This window comes from Bombina bombina, chromosome 10 (assembly GCF_027579735.1).
Source record: "Bombina bombina isolate aBomBom1 chromosome 10, aBomBom1.pri, whole genome shotgun sequence".
Taxonomy (NCBI): Eukaryota; Metazoa; Chordata; class Amphibia; order Anura; family Bombinatoridae; genus Bombina; species Bombina bombina.
In genome coordinates, this window is record NC_069508.1 from 219163181 (window position 1) to 219187161 (window position 23981).

General features: G+C 43.8%; 1 protein-coding gene across 1 annotated transcript in view; it reads right to left on the reverse strand.

Moving 5' to 3' along the window:
- DNAI4 (dynein axonemal intermediate chain 4) overlaps positions 1-23981 on the reverse strand; it is a 603028-nt gene that overhangs the window by 577249 nt on the left and 1798 nt on the right. The gene's annotated exons all lie outside the window — the stretch shown is intronic.

A 23981-nucleotide genomic window follows, 5' to 3' on the forward strand; every position in this document is an offset into this window, starting at 1 on the left:
TTAAATAAACTAACTAAAGTACAAAAAATAAAAAAGAACTAAGTTACAAAAAATAAAAAAATATTTACAAACATTAGAAAAATATTACAACAATTTTAAACTAATTACACCTACTCTAAGTCCCCTAATAAAATAACAAAGACCCCCAAAATAAAAAAATGCCCTACCCTATTCTAAAATTAAAATAGAAAAGCTCATTTTACCTTACCAGCCCTGAAAAGGGTCCTTTGCGGGGCATGCCCCAAAGAATTCAGCTCTTTTGCCTGTAAAAAAAAACATACAATACCCCCCCCAACATTACAACCCACCACCCACATACCCCTAATCTAACCCAAACCCCCCTTAAATAAACCTAAAACTAAGCCCCTGAAGATCTCCCTACCTTGTCTTCACCACGCCGGGTTCACCGATCGATCCAGAAGAGCCTCCGATGTCTTGATCCAAGCCCAAGTGGGGGGCTGAAGATGTCCATGATCCGGCTGAAGTCTTCATCCAAGCGGAAGCTGAAGAGGTCCATGATCCGACTGAAGTCTTCTATCAAGCGGCATCTTCAATCTTCTTTCTTCCGGATCCATGTTCATCCCGCCGACGCGGAACATCCATCTTCACTGACGACTTCCCGACGAATGACGGTTCCTTTAAGGGACGTCATCCAAGATGGCGTCCCTCGAATTCCGATTGGCTGATAGGATTCTATCAGCCAATCGGAATTAAGGTAGGAAAATTCTGATTGGCTGATGGAATCAGCCAATCAGATTCAAGTTCAATCCGATTGGCTGATCCGATCAGCCAATCAGATTGAGCTCGCATTCTATTGGCTGATCGGAACAGCCAATCGGATTGAACTTGAATCTGATTGGCTGATTCCATCAGCCAATCAGAATTTTCCTACCTTAATTCCGATTGGCTGATAGAATCCTATCAGCCAATCGGAATTCGAGGGACGCCATCTTGGATGACGTCCCTTAAAGGAACTGTCATTCGTCGGGAAGTCGTCGGTGAAGATGGATGGATCCGCGCTGGAGGTCTTGAAGATCACCCGGTCGTCATCGGATGGAAGAACATAGAAGATGCGGCTTGGATGAAGATGTTTGCCGGTCCGGATGTCCTCTTCTGCCCGCTTGGATCAAGACTTCAGCCGGAGGATGGATGTCTTCAGCCCCCCTCTTGGGCTTGGATCAAGACATCGGAGCCTGGACGGATCGCTGATACCCGGTGTGGTGAAGATAAGGTAGGAAGATCTTCAGGGGCTTAGTGTTAGGTTTATTTAAGGGGGGTTTGGGTTAGATTAGGGGTATGTGGGTGGTGGGTTGTAATGTTGGTGGGGGGGGTATTGTATGTTTTTTTTCCAGGCAAAAGAGCTGAATTCTTTGGGGCATGCCCCGCAAATGGCCCTTTTAAGGGCTGGTAAGGTAAAAGAGCTTTTCTATTTTAATTTTAGAATAGGGTAGGGCATTTTTTTTATTTTGGGGGTCTTTGTTATTTTATTAGGGGGCTTAGAGTAGGTGTAATTAGTTTAAAATTGTTCTAATATTTTTCTAATGTTTGTAAATATTTTTTTATTTTTTGTAACTTAGTTCTTTTTTATTTTTTGTACTTTAGTTAGTTTATTTAATTGTATTTAATTGTAGGTATTGTATTTAATTAATTTATTGCTAGTGTAGTGTTAGGTTTAATTGTAACTTAGGTTAGGATTTATTTTACAGGTAATTTTGTAATTATTTTATCTAGGTAGCTATTAAATAGTTATTAACTATTTAATAGCTATTGTACCTGGTTAAAATAATTACAAAGTTGCCTGTAAAATAAATATTAATCCTAAAATAGCTACAATATAATTATAATTTATATTGTAGCTATATTAGGATTTATTTTACAGGTAAGTATTTAGCTTTAAATAGGAATAATTTATTTAATAAGAGTTAATTTATTTAGTTAGATTTAAATTATATTTAACTTAGTGGGGTGTTAGTGTTAGGGTTAGATTTAGCTTTAGGGGTTAATACATTTATTAGAGTAGCGGTGAGATCCGGTCGGCAGATTAGGGGTTAATAAGTGTAGGTAGGTGGCGGCGACATTGGGGGCGGCAGATTAGGGGTTAATAAATATAATATAGGGGTCGGCGGTATTAGGGGCAGCAGATTAGGGGTACATAGGGATAACGTAGGTTGCGGCGGTGTACGGAGCGGCAGATTAGGGGTTAATAATAATATGCAGAAGTCAGCGATAGCGGGGGCGGCAGATTCGGGGTTAATAAATATAATATAGGGGTCGGCGGTATTAGGGGCAGCAGATTAGGGCTACATAGGGATAACGTAGGTGGCGGCGGTGTGCGGTCGGCAGATTAGGGGTTAAAAAATTTTAATAGAGTGGCGGCGATGTGGGGGGACCTCGGTTTAGGGGTACATAGGTAGTTTATGGGTGTTAGTGTACTTTAGAGCACAGTAGTTAAGAGCTTTATGAACCGGCGTTAGCCCAGAAAGCTCTTAACTACTGACTTTTTTCTGCGGCTGGAGTTTTGTCGTTAGATTTCTAACGCTCACTTCAGCCAAGACTCTAAATACCGGCGTTAGAAAGATCCCATTGAAAAGATAGGATACGCAAATGGCGTAGGGGGATCTGCGGTATGGAAAAGTCGCGGCTGCAAAGTGAGCGTTAGACCCTTTCCTGACTGACTCCAAATACCAGTGGTAGCCCAAAACCAGCGTTAGGAGCCTCTAACGCTGGTTTTGACGGCTACCGCCAAACTCTAAATCTAGCCGTAAGCTTCTTAACATCCCCTTCAATGGACAGACCCTATTCGGGCCCGGTCTGAAGGAGATTATTTCTGATATTACTGGAGGAAAAGGTCACGCCCTTCCTCAGGATAGGTCCAATAAGAGGACCAAACAGAATAATTTTCGTTCCTTTCGAAACTTCAAGATTGGCACAGCCTCAGTTTCCTCTAATGCAAAACAAGAGGGAAATTTCGCCCAGTCCAAACCAGTCTGGAGACCTAACCAGGCTTGGAACAAGGTGAAGCAGGCCAAGAAACCTGCGGCTGCCTCTAAGACAGCATGAAGGAGTAGCCCTTGATCCGGGACCGGATCTAGTAGGGGGCAGACTTTCTCTCTTCGCCCAGGCTTGGGCAAGAGACGTCCAGGATCCCTGGGCGCTAGAGATTGTTTCCCAGGGATATCTTCTGGAATTCAAAGGTTCATCTCCAAAGGGGAGATTTAATCTCTCACAACTATCTGTAAACCAGAGAAAAAGAGAGGCATTCTTACGTTGCGTTCAAGACCTACTGGTTATGGGAGTGATCCACCCAGTTCCAAGAGAGGAACAGGGGCTATGTTTTTATTCAAACCTGTTTATAGTTCCCAAAAAAGAGGGAACTTTCAGACCTATCTTGGATCTCAAGATCCTAAACAAATTTCTCAGGATCCCATCCTTCAAGATGGAGACTATTCGAACCATCCTCCCTATGATCCAGGAGGGTCAATATATGACTACCATGGACTTAAAGGATGCTTATCTCCACATTCCGATTCACAGAGATCATCATCAGTTCCTCAGGTTCGCCTTCCTAGACAGGTATTACCAGTTTGTGGCTCTTCCCTTCGGGTTAGCCACGGCACCAAGAATCTTTACGAAGGTTCTAGGGTCCCTTCTGGCGGCTCTAAGGCCGCGGGGCATAGTGGTAGCCCCTTATCTAGACGACATTCTGATTCAGGCGTCGACTTTTCAAATCGCCAAGTCCCATACGGACATTGTTCTGGCCTTTCTGAGGTCTCACGGGTGGAAAGTGAACAGAGTTCTCTCTCTCCTCTCACAAGAGTTTCCTTCCTAGGAACTCTGATAGATTCAGTAGAAATGAAAATTTTTCTGACAGAAGTCAGGATATGAAAACTTCTAACTTCTTGCCGTGCTCTTCATTCCACTTCTCGGCCATCAGTGGCTCAGTGTATGGAAATGATCGGCCTAATGGTAGCAGCAATGGACATAGTTCCGTTTGCCCGCCTACATCTCAGACCACTGCAACTTTGCATGCTCAACCAGTGGAATGGGGACTACACAGATTTGTGTCCTCTGTTAAATCTGGATCAAGAGACCAGGGACTCTCTTCTCTGGTGGTTATCTCGGGTCCATTTGTCCAGGGGAATGAGTTTCCGCAGGCCAGAGTGGACTATAGTGACGACAGATACCAGCCTTCTGGGCTGGGACGCAGTCTGGAACTCCCTGAAGGCTCAGGGTTCCTGGACTCAGGAGGAAGCCCTCCTTCCGATAAACATTCTGGAACTAAGAGCGATATTCAATGCTCTTCAGGCTTGGCTTCAACTAGCTGCGGCCAAATTCATCAGATTTCAGTCGGACAATATCACGACTGTAGCCTATATCAACCATCAGGGGGGAACAAGGAGTCCCCTGGCAATGATGGAGGTTTCCAAGATAATTCTATGGGCAGAGGTTCACTCTTGCCATCTCTCAGCTATCCATATCCCAGGAGTAGAGAACTGGGAGGCGGATTTTCTAAGTCGGCAGACTTTTCATCCGGGGGAGTGGGAGCTCCATCCGGAGGTATTTGCCCAGCTGCTTCAACTTTGGGGCAAACCAGAACTGGATCTGATGGAGTCTTGTCAGAACCCCAAGCTTCCTTGTTACGGGTCCAGGTTAAGGGATCCCCAGGCAGCGCTGATAGATGCTCTAGCAGTGCCCTGGTCCTTCAACCTGGCTTATGTGTTTCCACCATTTCCTCTCCTCCCTCGTCTGATTGCCAAGATCAAGCAGGAGAGAGCTTCAGTGATTTTGATAGCGCCTGCGTGGCCACGCAGGACTTGTTATGCGGATCTGGTGGACATGTCATCCTTTCCACCATGGAATCTGCCGCTGAGGCAGGACCTTCTACTCCAAGGTCCATTCAAACATCCAAATCTAATTTCTCTGCGTCTGACTGCTTGGAGATTGAACGCTTGATTTTATCAAAACGTGGTTTCTCTGAGTCGGTCATTGATACCTTGATTCCGGCGCGAAAGCCTGTCACCAGGAAAATCTATCATAAGATATGGTGTAAATATCTTCATTGGTGTGAATCCAAGGGTTACTCGTGGACTAAGGTCAGGATTCCTAGGATACTATATTTTCTCCAAGAAGGATTGGAAAAGGGATTATTGGCTAGTTCCTTAAAGGGACAGATTTCTGCTCTGTCTATTCTTTTGCACAAGCGACTGGCTGATGTTCCAGACGTTCAGGCGTTTTGTCAGGCTTTGGTTAGAATCAGGCCTGTGTTTAAACATGTTGCTCCGCCATGGAGTTTAAATTTAGTTCTTAAAGTTCTTCAAGGGGTTCCGTTTGAACCCTTGCATTCCATAGATATCAAGCTTTTATCTTGGAAAGTTCTGTTTTTAGTAACCATCTCTTCGGCTCAAAGAGTTTCAGAGTTATCTGCCTTGCAGTGTGATTCCCCTTATCTGATCTTCCATGCAGATAAGGTATTTTTGCGTACCAAACCTGGGTTTCTTCCTAAGGTAGTATCTAATAGGAATATCAATCAGGAAATTGTTGTTCCGTCACTGTGTCCTAATCCTTCTTCAAAGAAGGAACGTCTGTTACACAATCTTGACGTGGTTCGTGCTTTAAAGTTTTATTTGCAAGCTACTAAGGATTTTCGTCAAACATCTGCATTATTTGTCGTCTACTCTGGAAAGAGGAGAGGCCAAAAGGCTTCGGCAACTTCTCTTTCTTTTTGGCTGAGAAGCATAATCCGTTTAGCTTATGAGACTGCTGGCCAGCAGCCTCCTCAAAGAATTACAGCTCATTATACTAGAGCGGTAGCTTCCACATGGGCTTTTAAACATGAGGCCTCTGTTGAACAGATTTGTAAGGCGGCGACTTGGTCTTCGCTTCATACTTTTTCTAAATTCTACAAATTTGATACTTTTTCTTCCTCGGAGGCTACTTTTGGGAGAAAGGTCTTGCAGGCAGTGGTGCCTTCCGTTTAAGTGCCTGCCTTGTCCCTCCCTGCATCCGTGTCCTAAAGCTTTGGTATTGGTATCCCACAAGTAATGGATGAATCCGTGGATTGGATACACCTTACAAGAGAAAACAAAATTTATGCTTACCTGATAAATTTCTTTCTCTTGTGGTGTATCCAGTCCACGGCCCGCCCTGTCACTTTAAGGCAGGTGTTTTTTATTTTTAAACTACAGTCACCACTGCACCCTATAGTTTCTCATTTTTCTTGATTGTCTTCGGGCGAATGACTGGGGGTGGCAGTTAGGGGAGGAGCTATATAGACAGCTCTGCTGTGGGTGTCCTCTTGCAGCTTCCTGTTGGGAAGGAGAATATCCCACAAGTAATGGATTAACCCGTGGACTGGATACACCACAAGAGAAAGAAATTTATCAGGTAAGCATAAATTTAGTTTTTTACCTGGGTGATTACCTTGTATCTAACCCTCTGCAGACTCCCCCCTTATCGCAGTTATATTAATATACTTTTTATCTCTGTGATTACCTTGTATCTAAGCCTCTGCAGACTGCTCCTTATCTCAGTTATATCAATATACTTTTTACCTCTGTGATTACCTCGTATCTAAGCCTCTGCAGACTGCCCCTTATCTCAGTTATAATAATATACTTTTTACCTCTGTGATTATCTTGTATCTAAGCCTCTGCAGTCTGCCCCTTATCTCAGTTATATTAATATACTTTTTACCTCTGTGATTACCTTGTATCTAAGCCTCTGCAGTCTGCCCCCCTAATTTCAGTTATGTTGACAAATTTGCATTGTAGCCAATCAGTGCTGACTCCTAGGTAACTCCACGGGCATGAGCACAATGTTATTTATATGGCACACATGAACTAACGCCCTCTAGTTGTGAAAAAAATGTCAAAATGCATTCAGATAAGAGGTGGCCTTCAAGGGCTAAGAAATTAGCATATGACCCTACCTAGGTTTAGCTTTCAACTAAGAATACCAAGAGAACAAAGCGAAATTGATGATAAAAACAAAATTAATGCTTACCTGATAAATTTATTTCTCTTGTGGTGTATCCAGTCCACGGATCATCCATTACTTGTGGGACATTCTCCTTCCCAACAGGAAGCTGCAAGAGGATCACCCACAGCAGAGCTGTCTATATAGCTCCTCCCCTAACTGCCACTCCCAGTCATTCGACCGAAGACAAGCAAGAGAAAGGAGAAACTATAGGGTGCAGTGGTGACTGTAGCTTAAAAATAAAACACACCTGCCTTAAAATGACAGGGCGGGCCGTGGACTGGATACACCACAAGAGAAATAAATTTATCAGGTAAGCGTAAATTTTGTTTTCTCTTGTCATCCATTACTTGTGGGATACCAATACCAAAGCTATAGGACACGGATGAAGGGAGGGACAAGGCAGGTGCTTAAACGGAAGGCACCACTGCCTGCAAGACCTTTCTCCCAAAAATAGCCTCCGAAGAAGCAAAAGCATCAAATTTATAGAATTCCGAAAAAGTATGAAGCGAAGACCAAGTCGCCGCCCTACAAATCTGCTCAACAGAAGCCTCATCCCTAAAAGCCCATGTGGAAGACACCGCTCCAGTAGAATGAGTCGCAATCCTCTCAGGAGGCTGCTGGCCAGCAGTCTCATAAGCTAAGCGTATTATACTCCTTAGCCAAAAAGAAAGAGAAGTTGCCGAAGCCTTTTGGCCTCTCCTCAGTCCAGAGTAGACAACAAACAATGCAGATGTTTGACGAAAATCTTTAGTAGCTTGTAAATAAAACTTTAAAGCACGAACCACGTCAAGATTGTGTAAAAGACGTTCCTTCTTTGAAGAAGGATTAGGACACAGTGACGGTACAACAATCTCCTGATTGATATTTTTATTAGATACCACCTTAGGTAGAAAACCAGGTTTGGTACGTAACACTACCTTATCTGCATGAAAAATGAGATAAGGGGATCACATTGTAAAGCAGATAACTCCGAAACTCTTCGAGCCGAGGAGATAGCTACTAAAAACAGAACTTTCCAAGATAAGAGCTTAATATCTATGGAATGCAAAGGTTCAAACGGAACCCCTTGAAGAACCTTAAGAACTAAAATTAAACTCCAAGGCGGAGCAACAGGTTTAAACACAGGCTTGATTCTGACTAAAGCCTGACAAAACGCCTGCACGTCTGGAACCTCAGCCAGATGTTTGTGCAAAAGAATAGACAGAGCAGAAATCTGTCCCTTTAATGAACTAGCTGACAAACCCTTCTCCAATCCTTCTTGGAGAAAAGATAATATCCTAGGAATCCTGACCTTACTCCATGAGTATCCCTTGGATCACACCAATGAAGATATTTACACCATATCTTATGATAGATTTTCCTGGTGACAGGCTTTCGCGCCTGTATTAAGGTATCAACGACGGACTCGGAGAAACCACGCTTTGATAAAATCAAGCGTTCAATCTCCAAGCAGTCAGCCACAGAGAAATTAGATTTGGATGGTTGAAAGGACCCTGAAGTAGAAGGTCCTGTCTCAGCGGCAGAGTCCATGGTGGAAAGGATGACATGTCCACCAGATCTGCATACCAAGTCCTGCGTGGCCACGCAGGTGCTATCAAAATCACAGATGCTCTCTCCTGCTTGACCTTGGCAATCAGACGAGGGAGCAGAGGAAACGGTGGAAACACATAAGCCAGGTTGAAGGACCAAGGCGCTGCTAGAGCATCTATCATCGCTGCCTTGGGATCCCTGGACCTGGATCCGAAACAAGGAATCTTGGCGTTCTGGCGAAACGCCATGAGATCCAGTTCTGGTTTGCCCCAACGTTGAATCAACTGTGCAAACACCTCCGGATGGAGCTCCCACTCCCCCGGATGAAAAGTCTGTCGACTTCGAGTTCTCTACTCCTGGGATATGGATAGCTGATAGATGGCAAGAGTGAATCTCTGCCCATCGAATTATCTTTGAAACCTCCAACATCGCTAGGGAACTCCTTGTTCCCCCTTGATGGTTGATGTAAGCTACAGTCGTGATGTTGTCCGACTGAAATCTGATGAACCTCACTGCCGCTAGCTGAGGCCAAGCCTGAAGAGCTTTGAATATCACTCTTAGTTCCAGAATGTTTATCGGAAGGAGTGCCTCCTCCTGAGTCCACGACCCCTGAGCCTTCAGAGAGTCCAGACTGCACCCCAGCCCAGAAGGCTGGCATCTGTTGTTACTATTGTCCAATCTGTTCCCAGAAATTCGACGCCTGTATTCAGAATGTTGTCTAAGTAAGGGGCTACTGCTATGCCCTGCGGCCTTAGGACCGCCAGAAGTGACCCCAGAACCTTCGTAAAGATTCTTGGAGCCGTAGCTAACCCAAAGGGAAGAGCCACAAACTGGTAATGCCTGTCTAGGAAGGCGAACCTGAGAAACCGATGATGATCTTTGTGTATTGGAATGTGAAGATAAGCATCCTTTAAGTCCACGGTAGTCATGTATTGACCCTCCTGGATGATAGGTAGGATGGTTCGAATAGTCTCCATCTTGAAAGATGGGACCCTGAGAAATTTGTTTAGGATCTTGAGATCTAAGATTGGTCTGAAGGTTCCCTCTTTCTTGGGAACCACAAATAGATTTGAATAGAAGCCTTGCCCCTGTTCCTCCTTTGGAACTGGGTGGATCACTCCCATAGCTAGGAGGTCTTGAACAAAATGTAAGAATGCCTCTCTCTTTATCTGGTCTGCAGATAATTGTGAGAGGTGAAATCTTCCTTTTGGGGAAGAAGCTTTGAAGTCCAGAAGATATCCCTGGGACACAATTTCCAACGCCCAGGGATCCTGGACATCTTTTGCCCAAGCCTGGGTGAAGAGAGAAAGTCTGCCCCCTACTAGATCCATTACCGGATCGGGGGCCAATCTTTCATGCTGTCTTAGAGGCAGCAGCAGGCTTCTTGGCCTGTTTATCTTTGTTCCAAGCCTGGTTAGGTCTCCAGACCGGCTTGGACTGGGCAAAATTTCCCTCTTGTTTTGTATTAGAGGAAGATGATGCCGCGCTTGTCTTAAAGTTTCGAAAGGCACGAAAATTAGTTTGTTTGGTCCTTAATTTGTTAGACCTATCCTGAGGAAGGGCATGACCTTTTCCTCCAGTAATATCAGAAATGATCTCCTTCAGTCCAGGCCCGAATAGGGTCTGCCCCTTGAAGGGAATGTTGAGAAGCTTAGACTTTGAAGTAACGTCAGCTGACCAGGATTTAAGCCATAGCGCCCTACGGGCCTGAATAGCAAAACCTGAGTTCTTAGCCATTAGTTTAGTTAAATGAACAACAGCGTCAGAAACAAATGAATTGGCTAGCTTAAGCGCTTTAAGCTTGTCAAGTATATCATCCAATGGGGTTTCTACCTGTAAGGCCTCTTCCAGAGACTCAAACCAGAAGGCCGCAGCAGCAGTGACCGTGGCAATGCATACAAGAGGCTGGAGAATAAAACCCTGTTGAATAAACATTTTCTTAAGCTAACCCTCTAACTTTTTATCCATTGGATCTAGGAAAGCACAACTGTCCTCGACGGGGATAGTTGTACGCTTAGCTAGGGTAGAAACTGCTCCCTCCACCTTAGGGACCGTTTGCCATAAGTCACGTGTAGCGGCATCTATTGGAAACATTTTCTTAAAAACAGGAGGGGGAGAAAACGGTACACCGGGTCTATCCCATTCCTTAGTAATAATTTCTGAAAACCTCTTAGGTATTGGAAAAACATCAGTGTAAACAGGCACTGTATAGTATTTATCCAGTCTACACAATTTCGCTGGCACTATAATGGTGTCACAGTCATCCAGAGTAGCTAAAACCTCCCTGAGCAACACGCGGAAGTGTTCAAGCTTAAATTTAAATGTAGACATATCAGAATCAGGTTGAAGCATCTTCCCTGAGTCAGAAAAATCACCCACAGATAGAAGCTCTCCTGCCTCAGCTTCTGCATATTGTGAGGGGATATCAGACATAGCTACTAAAGCGTCAGAGTGCTCTGTATTTCTTCTAGCCCCAGAGCTGTCTCGATTTCCTTGTAACCTTGGTAGTTTGGAAAATACCGCTGTAAGGGCATGATCCATAACTGCCGCCATGTCTTGTAAAGTAAACACCATGGGCGCGCTAGATGTACTTGGCGCCTCTTGAGCGGGCGTCCCTTGAGCGGGAGTCAAAGGTTCTGACACGTGGGGCGAGTTAGTCAGCATAACTTCCCCCTTGTCAGTTTCCTCTGGTGATAAATCTTTTAAAGCCAGAATATGATCTTTATAACTTAAAGTAAAATCAGTACATTTGGTACACATTCTAAGAGGGGGTTCCACAATGGCTTCTAAACATAATGAACAAGGAGTTTCCTCTATGTCAGACATGTTAAAACAGACTAGAAATGAGACCAGCAAGCTTGGAAAACACTTTAATAAATGTAAACAAGCAAAAACTAAAAACGGTACTGTGCCTTTAAGAGAAACAAAAAATGTCAGAAATTGAAAAACAGTGATAAAAAGCAGTAAATCTTACGAAATTTTTACAGTGTGTATAATAGGCTACCAGAGCATTGCACCCACTTGCAAATGGATGATTAACCCCTTAGTTTCAAAACCGGATCAAAAAAACGATATAAACGTTTTTCAACAGTCACAACAAACTGCCACAGCTCTGCTGTGGCCCTACCTGCCCATAAAACGACTTTGGAAGGCACAAAAAACCCTTTAGAGAGGTCCTGAGTGTTTAGGGGACTCCTTCAGGGAAACTGGATGTCTCAAGCTGCAAAATCTAATGCGCATTTAGGCGCGAAAATAGGCCCCTCCCAACCTGTATTCACAGTGAGAGGGCCTAACAAAACTATCCCTAGGCAAAATCTAGCCAGCCATGTGGAAAAAACTGGGCCCCAATAAAGTTTTATCACCAATATGTATAAAAAAACGTTTAAACACTTCCAGCAAACGTTATCTTATTTTTCAGTAATGTAAGAAAGTAATAAGAATATTACCCTTTACAGCAAGCATGATACTAGTCATTATTAAATCACTGTAATCTGGCTTACCTTAAATAAATCCTGTATTAACAGCATTTTCTAGCATATTCATTTCTCTAGAAAAATTTAAACTGCACATACCTCATAGCAGGAGACCCTGCACGCCATTCCCCCAGCTGAAGTTACCTATCTCTTCAGTTATGTGTGAGAACAGCAATGGATCTTAGTTACAACCTGTTAAGATCATCAAAGACCACAGGCAGACTCTTCTTCAACTTTCTGCCTGAGGAAAAAACTGGGCCCCAATAAAGTTTTATCACCAATATGTATAAAAAAACGTTTAAACACTTCCAGCAAACGTTATCTTATTTTTCAGTAATGTAAGAAAGTAATAAGAATATTACCCTTTACAGCAAGCATGATACTAGTCATTATTAAATCACTGTAATCTGGCTTACCTTAAATAAATCCGGTATTAACAGCATTTTCTAGCATATTCATTTCTCTAGAAAAATTTAAACTGCACATACCTCATAGCAGGAGACCCTGCACGCCATTCCCCCAGCTGAAGTTACCTATCTCTTCAGTTATGTGTGAGAACAGCAATGGATCTTAGTTACAACCTGTTAAGATCATCAAAGACCACAGGCAGACTCTTCTTCAACTTTCTGCCTGAGGCTAAAATAGTACAACTCCGGTACCATTTGAAAAACAGAATTTATGCTTACCTGATAAATTACTTTCTCCAACGGTGTGTCCGGTCCACGGCGTCATCCATTACTTGTGGGATATTCTCCTCCCCTACAGGGAAAGACAAGGAGAGCACACAGCAAGAGCTGTCCATATAGCTCCCCCTCTGGCTCCGCCCCCCAGTCATTCGACCGACAGTTAGGAGAAAAAGGAGAAACTATAGGGTGCCGTGGTGATTGTAGTGTATAAAGAAAAAGAAAAAAATTTCAAACCTGATTAAAAAACCAGGGCGGGCCGTGGACCAGACACACCGTTGGAGAAAGTAATTTATCAGGTAAACATAAATTCTGTTTTCTCCAACATTGGTGTGTCCGGTCCACGGCGTCATCCATTACTTGTGGGAACCAATACCAAAGCTTTAGGACACGGATGAAGGGAGGGAGCAAATCAGGTTACCTAAACAGAAGGCACCACGGCTTGCAAAACCTTTCTCCCAAAAACAGCCTCCGAAGAAGCAAAAATATCAAATTTGTAAAATTTGGCAAAAGTGTGCAGAGAAGACCAAGTCGCTGCCTTACACATCTGATTAACAGAAGCCTCGTTCTTGAAGGCCCATGTGGAAGCCACAGCCCTAGTGGAGTGAGCTGTGATTCGTTCAGGAGGCTGCCATCCGGCAGTCTCATAAGCCAATCGGATAATGCTTTTCAGCCAGAAAGAAAGAGAGGTAGCAATAGCTTTTGTCCTCTCCTCTTACCAGAGTAAACGACAAACAAGGATGAGGTTTGTCTAAAATTCTTTGTTGCTTCTAAATAGAACTTTAAAGCACGGACTACATCTAAATTGTGTAACAAACGTTCCTTCTTTGAAACTGGATTCGGGCACAGAGAAGGAACAACTATTTCCTGGTTAATATTCTTGTTGGAAACAACTTTTGGAAGAAAACCAGGCTTGGTACGCAAAATAACCTTATCTGAATGGAACACCAGATAGGGTGGATCACACTGCAAAGCAGATAATTCAGAAACTCTTCTAGCAGAAGAAATAGCAACCAAAAACAGAACTTTCCAAGATAGCAACTTGATATCTATGGAATGTAAGGGTTCAAACGGAACCCCCTGAAGAACTGAAAGAACTATATTTAGACTCCAAGGAGGAGTCAAGGGTCTGTAAACAGGTTTGATTCTGACCAAAGCCTGTACAAAAGCTTGTACCTCTGGCACAGCTGCCAGTCGTTTGTATAACAAGACAGATAAAGCAGAAATCTGTCCTTTTAGAGAACTCGCTGACAATCCCTTATCCAAACCTTCTTGGAGAAAGGAGAGGATCTTAGGAATGTTAATCTTACTCCAGGAGAATCCCTTGGATTCACACCAACAGATATATCTTTTCCATATTTTATGGTAAATCTTTCTAGACACAGGTTTTCTGGATCTATCACTGAATCTGAAAATCCACGCTTGGATAAAATCAAACGTTCAATTTCCAAGCAGTCAGCTGCAGAGAAATTAGATTTGGATGTTCGAATGGACCTTGTACTAGAAGATCCTGTCTCAAAGGTAGCTTCCATGGTGGAGCCGATGACATATTCACCAGGTCTGCATACCAAGTCCTGCACGGCCACGCAGGAGCTATCAGAATCACAGAGGCCTTCTCCTGTTTGATCCTGGCTACAAGCCTGGGAAGGAGAGGGAACGGTGGAAATGCATAAGCTAGGTTGAACGACCAAGGCGCCACTAATGCATCCACTAGAGTGGCCTTGGGATCCCTGGATCTGGACCCGTAGCAAGGAACCTTGAAGTTCTGACGAGACGCCATCAGATCCATGTCTGGAATGCCCCATAATTGAGTCAACTGGGCAAACACCTCCGGTGGAGTTCCCACTCCCCCGGATAGAAAATCTGACGACTCAGATAATCTGCCTCCCAGTTGTCTACTCCTGGGATGTGGATTGCAGATAGGTGGCAGGAGTGATCCTCCGCCTATTTGATGATCTTGGATACCTCTCTCATCGCCAAGGAACTCCTTGTTCCTCCCTGATGGTTGATGTAAGCTACAGTCGTCATGTTATCTGACTGGAATCTTATGTATCCGGCCTTCGCTAGATGAGGCCAAGCCCGGAGAGCATTGAATATCGCTCTCAGTTCCAGGATGTTGATCGGGAGAAGAGACTCTTCCCGAGACCATAAACCCTGAGTTTTCAGGGAATCCCAGACCGCGCCCCAGCCTGATAGACTGGCGTCGGTCGTGACAATGACCCACTTTGGTCTGCAGAAACTCATTCCCTGAGACAGGTGATCCTGTCTACTGGAGCATGCACAGTTGTAATGGTCTTAGATGAATTTGAGCAAAAGGAACTATGTCCATTGCTGCAACCATCAACCCTACTACTTCCATGCACTGAGCTATGGAAGGCTGCAGAATAGAGAGAAGAACTTGACAAGCGTTTAGAAGCTTTGACTTTCTGACTTCTGTCAGGAAGATCTTCATTTCAAAAGAATCTATTATTGTTCCCAAAAAGGGAACTCTTGTCGACGGAGACAGGGAACTCTTTCTACGTTCACCTTCCACCCGTGAGATCTGAGAAAGGCTAGAACAATGTCTGTATGAGCCTTTGCCTTGGAAAGAGACAACGCTTGAATTAGAATGTCGTCCAGATAAGGTGCCACTGCAATGCCCCTTGGTCTTAGAACCGCTAGAAGGGACCCGAGCACCTTTGTGAAAATTCTGGGAGCAGTGGCTAGTCGGAATGGGAGAGCCACGAACTGATAATGTTTATCCAAAAAGGCGAACCTTAGGAACTGATGATGATCTTTGTGGATAGGAATATGTAGATACGCATCCTTTAAATCCACGGTAGTCATATATTGACCCTCCTGGATTGTAGGTAAAATTGTTTGAATGGTTTCCATTTTGAACGATGGAACTCTGAGAAATTTGTTTAGAATTTTTAAATCCAGAATTGGTCTGAAAGTTCCCTCTTCTTTGGGAACTACAAACAGATTTGAGTAAAAACCCCTGACCTTGTTCCACAGTTGGAACTGGGTGTATCACTCCCATCTTTAACAGGTCTTCTACACAATGTAAGAATGCCTGTCTACTTATTTTGTTTGAAGATAAGTGAGAAATGTGGAACCTTCCCCTTGGGGGTAGTTCCTTGAATTCTAGAAGATAACCCTGAGAGACTATTTCTAGTGTCCAGGGATCCTGAACATCTCTTGCCCAAGCCTGAGCAAAGAGAGAGAGTCTGTCCCCTACTAGATCCGGTCCCGGATCGGGGGCTACCCCTTCATGCTGTCTTGGTAGCAGCAGCAGGCTTCTTGGCCTGTTTACCCTTATTCCAGCCTTGCATTGGTTTCCAAGCTGGTTTAGTCTGGGAAGCGTTACCCTCTTGTCTAGAGGCTGCCGAGTTAGAAGCCGGTCCGTTCCTGAAATTGCGAAAGGAATGAAAATTGGACTTATTCTTAGCCTTGAAAGGCCTATCCTGTGGGAGGGCATGGCCCTTTCCCCCAGTGATGTCTGAAATAATTTCTTTCAATTCTGGCCCAAAAGGGTCTTACCTTTGAAAGGGATATTAAGCAATTTTGTCTTGGAAGATACATCCGCCGACCAAGACTTTAGCCAGAGCGCTCTGCGCGCCACAATTGCAAACCCTGAATTTTTCGCCGCTAATCTCGCTAACTGCAAAGCGGCGTCTAAAATAAAGGAATTAGCTAACTTAAGTGCGTGAATTCTGTCCATGACTTCCTCATACGGAGTCTCCCTACTGAGCGACTTTTCCAGTTCCTCGAACCAGAACCATGCCGCTGTAGTGACAGGAATAATGCACGAAATAGGTTGAAGGAGGTAACCTTGCTGTACAAAAATCTTTTTAAGCAAACCTTCCAATTTTTTATCCATAGGATCTTTGAAAACACAATTGTCCTCAATGGGAATGGTCGTGCGTTTGGCTAGTGTAGAAACCGCCCCCTCGACCTTAGGGACTGTTTGCCATATGTCCTTCCTGGGGTCGACCATAGGGAACAATTTCTTAAATATAGGAGGAGGGACAAAAGGTATGCCTGGCTTTTCCCACTCCTTATTCACTATGTCCGCCACCCGTTTAGGTATCGGAAAGGCATCAGGGTGCACCGGGACCTCAAGGAACTTGTCCATCTTGCACAAGTTTTCTGGGATGACCAGATTGTCACAATCATCCAGAGTAGATAGCACCTCCTTAAGTAATGCGCGGAGATGCTCTGATTTAAATTTAAATGTCACAACATCAGGTTCTGCCTGCTGAGAAATTCTTCCTGTATCAGAAATTTCTCCATCTGAGAAACCCTCCCTCACTGCCACTTCAGACTGGTGTGAGGGTATGACAGAAAAATTATCATCAGCGCCCTACTGCTCTACAGTGTTTAAAACAGAGCAATCGCGCTTTCTCTGAAATGCTGGCATTTTGGATAAAATATTAGCTATGGAGTTATCCATTACTGCCGTCAATTGTTGCATAGTAACAAGCATTGGCACGCTAGAAGTACTAGGGGTCGCCTGCGCGGGCATAACTGGTATAGACACAGAAGGAGAAGATGTAGAACTATCTCTACTTCCTTCATCTGAGGAATCATCCTGGGCAACCTTACTATTTGTGACAATACTGTCCTTACTGTGTTTGGACGCTATGGCACAATTATCACATATATTTGAAGGGGGAACCACATTGGCTTCCATACATACAGAACATGATCTATCAGAAGGTACAGACATGTTAAACAGGCTTAAACTGGTTAATAAAGTACAAAAACCGTTTTAAAACAAAACCGTTACTGTCTCTTTAAATGTTAAACAGGGCACACTTTATTACTGAATATGTGAAAAACTATGAAGCAATTATCCAATCTTTACCAAATTTTCACCACAGTGTCTTAATGCATTCAAAGTATTGCACCCCAATTTTCAAGCTGTTAACCCTTAAAGCCGTTTGCAATTTTAACCCCACTACAGTCCCAGCCACAGCCTTTGTTGTGACTTCAACTATCCCAGGGGGGTATACAATACCAATTGAAGCCTTCTAGGAACGTTTTCAGTGGACACCAGACCCTCTCACATGCATCTGCATGCACTGTACTTAAAAGAAACTGTGCAATAATGGCGCGAAAATGAGGCTCTGCCTAATACAGTGAAAGGCCCTTCCTGACTGGGAAGGTGTCTTAACTAGTGCCTGGCGATAAAAAACGTTCCCCAAATAATAAAAGTGTGAAATCCACTTCAAACTTTAAATAAAAATTTAAATAAACAATCAATTTAGCCCTTAAGAGTGTCCATCAGTTAATAGCCCTTAATAAGCCCTTTATTCTTTCTAAGTTTAAGAAAATGGCTTACCGATCCCCATGAGGGAAAAAATATAATTTATGCTTACCTGACAAATTCATTTCTCCTGTAGTGTAGTCAGTCCACGGGTCATCCATTACTTATGGGATTATATCTCCTCCCTAACAGGAAGTGCAAGAGGATCACCCAAGCAGAGCTGCTATATAGCTCCTCCCCTCTACGTCATATCCAGTCATTCGACCGAAACCAAACGAGAAAGGAGAAAACTATAGGGTGCAGTGGTGACTGGAGTTTAATTTAAAATTTAGACCTGACGTAAAAAACAGGGCGGGCCGTGGACTGACTACACTACAGGAGAAATGAATTTATCAGGTAAGCATAAATTATATTTTCTCCTGTTAAGTGTAGTCAGTCCACGGGTCATCCATTACTTATGGGATACCAATACCAAAGCTAAAAGTACACGGATGACGGGAGGGACAGGCAGGATCTTTACCCGGAAGGAACCACTGCCTGTAGAACCTTTCTCCCAAAAACAGCCTCCGAAGAAGCAAAAGTGTCAAATTTGTAAAATTTTGAAAAAGTGTGAAGTGAAGACCAAGTTGCAGCCTTGCAAATCTGTTCAACAGAGGCCTCATTCTTAAAGGCCCAAGTGGAAGCCACAGCTCTAGTAGAATGAGCCGTAATCCTTTCAGGAGGCTGCTGTCCAGCAGTCTCATAGGCTAAACGTATTATGCTACGAAGCCAAAAAGAGAGAGAGGTAGCCGAAGCTTTTTGACCTCTCCTCTGTCCAGAATAAACGACAAACAGGGAAGAAGTTTGCCGAAAATCTTTAGTTGCCTGCAAATAAAATTTCAGGGCACGGACGACGTCCAGATTGTACAGAAGTCGTTCCTTCTTTGAAGAAGGGTTAGGGCACAATGATGGAACAACAATCTCTTGATTGATATTCTTGTTAGTGACTACCTTAGGTAAGAACCCAGGTTTAGTACGCAGAACTACCTTGTCTGAATGAAAAATCAGATAAGGAGAATCACAATGTAAGGCTGATAACTCAGAGACTCTTCGAGCCGAGGAAATAGCCATTAAAAACAGAACTTTCCAAGATAACAGCTTGATATCAATGGAATGAAGGGGTTCAAACGGAACACCTTGCAGAACGTTAAGAACTAAGTTTAAGCTCCACGGGGGAGCAACAGTCTTAAACACAGGCTTAATCCTAGCCAAAGCCTGACAAAAAGCCTGAACGTCTGGAACTTCTGCCAGACGTTTGTGTAAAAGGATAGACAGAGCTGAAATCTGTCCCTTTAACGAACTAGCAGATAAACCCTTTTCTAAACCTTCTTGTAGAAAAGACAATATCCTAGGAATCCTAACCTTACTCCATGAGTAACTCTTGGATTCGCACCAATATAAGTATTTACGCCATATTTTATGGTAAATTTTCCTGGTATTAAGGTATCAATCACTGACTCCGAGAATCCCCGCTTTGATAGAATCAAGCGTTCAATCTCCATGCAGTCAGCCTCAGAGAAATTAGATTTGGATGTTTGAAAGGACCCTGAATCAGAAGGTCCTGTCTCAGAGGCAGAGACCATGGTGGACAGGACGACATGTCCACTAGATCTGCATACCAGGTCCTGCGTGGCCACGCAGGCGCTATTAGAATCATCGATGTTCTCTCCTGTTTGATCCTGGCAATCAATCGAGGAAGCATCGGGAAGGGTGGAAACACATAAGCCATGTTGAACACCCAAGGTGCTGTCAGAGCATCTATCAGTACCGCTCCCGGGTCCCTGGACCTGGATCCGTAACAAGGAAGCTTGGCGTTCTGGCGAGACGCCATGAGATCCAGATCTGGTTTGCCCCAATGATGAAGCAGTTGGGCAAACACCTCCGGATGAAGTTCCCACTCCCCCGGATGAAAGGTCTGGTGACTTAGAAAATCCGCCTCCCAGTTCTCCACGCCTGGGATGTGGATCGCTGACAGGTGGCAAGATTGAGACTCTGCCCAGCGAATTATCTTTGAGACTTCCATCATCGCTAGGGAACTCCTTGTTCCTCCTTGATGGTTGATGTAAGCCACAGTTGTGATGTTGTCCGACTGAAACCTGATGAACCCCAGAGTTGCTAACTGAGGCCAAGCCAGAAGAGCATTGAAAATTGCTCTTAATTCCAGAATGTTTATTGGAAGGAGTCTCTCCTCCTGAGTCCATGATCCCTGAGCCTTCAGGGAATTCCAGACTGCGCCCCAACCTAGAAGGCTGGCGTCTGTTGTTACAATCGTCCAATCTGGCCTGCGGAAGGGCATCCCCTTGGACAGATGTGGCCGAGAAAGCCACCATAGAAGAGAATCTCTGGTCTCTTGATCCAGATTTAGCAGAGGGGACAAATCTGAGTAATCCCCATTCCACTGACTTAGCATGCACAATTGCAGCGGTCTGAGATGCAGGCGCGCAAAAGGTACTATGTCCATTGCCGCTACCATTAAGCCGATTACCTCCATGCACTGAGCCACTGACGGGTGTTGAATGGAATGAAGGACACGGCAAGCATTTAGAAGTTTTGATAACCTGTCCTCCGTCAGGTAAATTTTCATTTCTACAGAATCTATAAGAGTCCCTAAGAAGGGAACTCTTGTGAGTGGTAATAGAGAACTCTTTTCTACGTTCACCTTCCACCCATGCGACCTTAGAAATGCCAGAACTAACTCTGTATGAGACTTGGCAGTTTGGAAACTTGACGCTTGTATCAGAATGTCGTCTAGGTACGGAGCTACCGCTATGCCTCGCGGTCTTAGTACCGCCAGAAGAGAGCCCAGAACCTTTGAAAAGATTCTTGGAGCCGTAGCTAACCCGAAGGGAAGAGCTACAAACTGGTAATGCCTGTTTAGGAAGGCAAATCTTAGATACCGGTAATGATCCTTGTGAATCGGTATGTGAAGGTAGGCATCCTTTAAATCCACTGTGGTCATGTACTGACCCTCTTGGATCATGGGTAAGATGGTTCGAATAGTTTCCATTTTGAACGATGGAACTCTTAGGAATTTGTTTAGGATCTTTAAGTCCAAGATTGGTCTGAAGGTTCCCTCTTTTTTGGGAACCACAAACAGATTTGAATAGAATCCTTGTCCGTGTTCCGACCGCGGAACTGGGTGGATCACTCCCATTAGTAAGAGGTCTTGTACACAGCGTAGAAACGCCTCTTTCTTTATCTGGTTTGCTGATAACCTTGAAAGATGAAATCTCCCTTGTGGAGGAGAAGCTTTGAAGTCCAGAAGATTTCCCTGAGATATGATCTCCAACGCCCAGGGATCCTGGACATCTCTTGCCCAAGCCTGGGCGAAGAGAGAAAGTCTGCCCCCCACTAGATCCGTTTCCGGATCGGGGGCCCTCACTTCATGCTGTCTTAGGGGCAGCAGCAGGTTTTCTAGCCTGCTTGCCCTTGTTCCAGGACTGGTTAGGTTTCCAGCCCTGTCTGTAGCGAGCAACAGTTCCTTCCTGTCTTGGAGCGGAGGAAGTTGATGCTGCTCCTGCCTTGAAGTTACGAAAGGCACGAAAAATAGACTGTTTAGCCCTTGGTTTGGCCCTGTCTTGAGGCAGGGCATGGCCCTTACCTCCAGTAATGTCAGCGATAATTTCTTTCAAACCGGGCCCGAATAATGTCTGCCCTTTGAAAGGAATATTAAGCAATTTAGATTTAGAAGTCACATCAGCTGACCAGGATTTAAGCCACAGCGCTCTACGCGCTTGAATGGCGAATCCGGAGTTCTTAGCCGTAAGTTTGGTTAAGTGTACTACTGCATCAGAAATAAATGAATTAGCTAGCTTAAGGGCTTTAAGCTTGTTCATAATCTCATCCAATGGAGCTGTGCTAAGGGTCTCTTCCAGAGACTCAAACCAGAATGCCGCCACAGCAGTGACAGGCGCAATGCATGCAAGGGGTTGTAATATAAAACCTTGTTGAACAAACATTTTCTTAAGGTAACCCTCTAACTTTTTATCCATTGGATCTGAAAAAGCACAGCTATCCTCCACCGGGATAGTGGTGCGCTTAGCAAGAGTAGAAACTGCTCCCTCCACCTTAGGGAAACATTTTTCTAAATATAGGAGGGGGTGAAAAAGGCACACCGGGTCTATCCCACTCCTTGTTAACAATTTCTGTAAGCCTTTTAGGTATAGGAAAAACGTCAGTACACGCCGGTACCGCAAAATATTTATCCAGCCTACATACTTTCTCTGGAATTGCAACCGTGTTACAATCATTCAGAGCCGCTAAAACCTCCCCTAGTAATACACGGAGGTTCTCAAGCTTAAATTTAAAATTTGAAATGTCTGAATCCAGTTTACTTGGATCAGATCCGTCACCCACAGAATGAAGCTCTCCGTCCTCATGTTCTGCAAATTGTGACGCAGTATCAGACATGGCTCTATTATTATCAGCGCACTCTGTTCTTATTCCAGAGTGATCTCGTTTACCTCTAAATTCTGGCAATTTAGATAGTACTTCAGTCATAACATTAGCCATGTCTTGCAAAGTGATTTGTATGGGCCACCCTGATGTACTTGGCGCCACAATATCACGCACCTCCTGAGCGGGAGGCGAAGGTACTGACACGTGAGGAGAGTTAGTCGGCATAACTTCCCCCTCGTTGTCTGGTGATATATCTTTCACATATAAAGTTTGACTTTTATTCAAAGTAACATCTATACATTGAGTGCACAAATTTCTATTGGGCTCCACATTGGCCTTTAAACATATTGAACAAACAGCTTCATCTGTGTCAGACATGTTTAAACAGACTAGCAATAACACTAGCAAGCTTGGAAAAAAACTTTTAAATAAATTTACAAGCTATATAAAAAACGCTACTGCGCCTTTAAGAAAACATAAAAATGTGACACAGTTGAATTAACGATGAACCAAATATGTTAAAACAACCAAATTTTAACAGAAAATGTATAAAGTTAGCAGAGAATTGCACCCACAAGCAAAAGGATGATTAACCCCTTAATACCCAAAACGGATAACAGTTGAAATAATAAACGTTTTTTATCACAGTCAACACACTGTCACAGATCTGCTGTGACTGATTACCTCCCTCAAAACTAGTTTTGGAGACCCCTGGGCTCTGTAGAGACGTCCTGGATCATGGAGGAAGAAATAGGAAGACTGTGACTAAATTTTTACTGCGCAATAAAGCGCTAAAATAGGCCCCTCCCACTCATATTACAACAGTGGGGAAGCTCAGTAAACTGTTTTTATTCATAAACAAACGACAGCCATGTGGTAAAAATCATGCCCATAAAGTTTTATCACCAAGTACCTCAGGAAAAACGATTAACATGCCAGTAAACGCTTTAAAAATGAAAATTATGAAGTGTTATTAATAAGCCTGCTGCTAGTCGCTTTCACTGCAGTGCAGGCTCAAATATTACTTTAATATAGACAGTATTTTCTTAGTGAAATTCCATTCCCCAGAAATACCTCAGAGTATACATACATACATATCAGCCTGATACCAGTCGCTACTACTGCATTTAAGGCTGCACTTACATTACATCGGTATTAGCAGTATTTTCTCAGTCAATTCCATTCCTTAGAAAATAATTTACTGCACATACCTCCTTGCAGGTGGGCCCTGCATGCTATCCCCTGTTCTGAAGTTACCTAACTCCTCAGAATGGCCGAGAACAGCAAGTGGATCTTAGTTACGACCGCTAAGATCATAGACAAAAACTCAGGTAGATTCTTCTTCTAATGCTGCCTGAGAAGAAACAACACACTCTGGTGCCGTTTAAAATAACAAACTTTTGATTGAAGAAATAAAAACTAAGTTTAACACACCACAGTCCTCTCACACGTCCTATCTATTAGTTAGGTGCAAGAGAATGACTGGGTATGACGTAGAGGGGAGGAGCTATATAGCAGCTCTGCTTGGGTGATCCTCTTGCACTTCCTGTTAGGGAGGAGATATAATCCCATAAGTAATGGATGACCCGTGGACTGACTACACTTAACAGGAGAAATGACAGCCTTCCA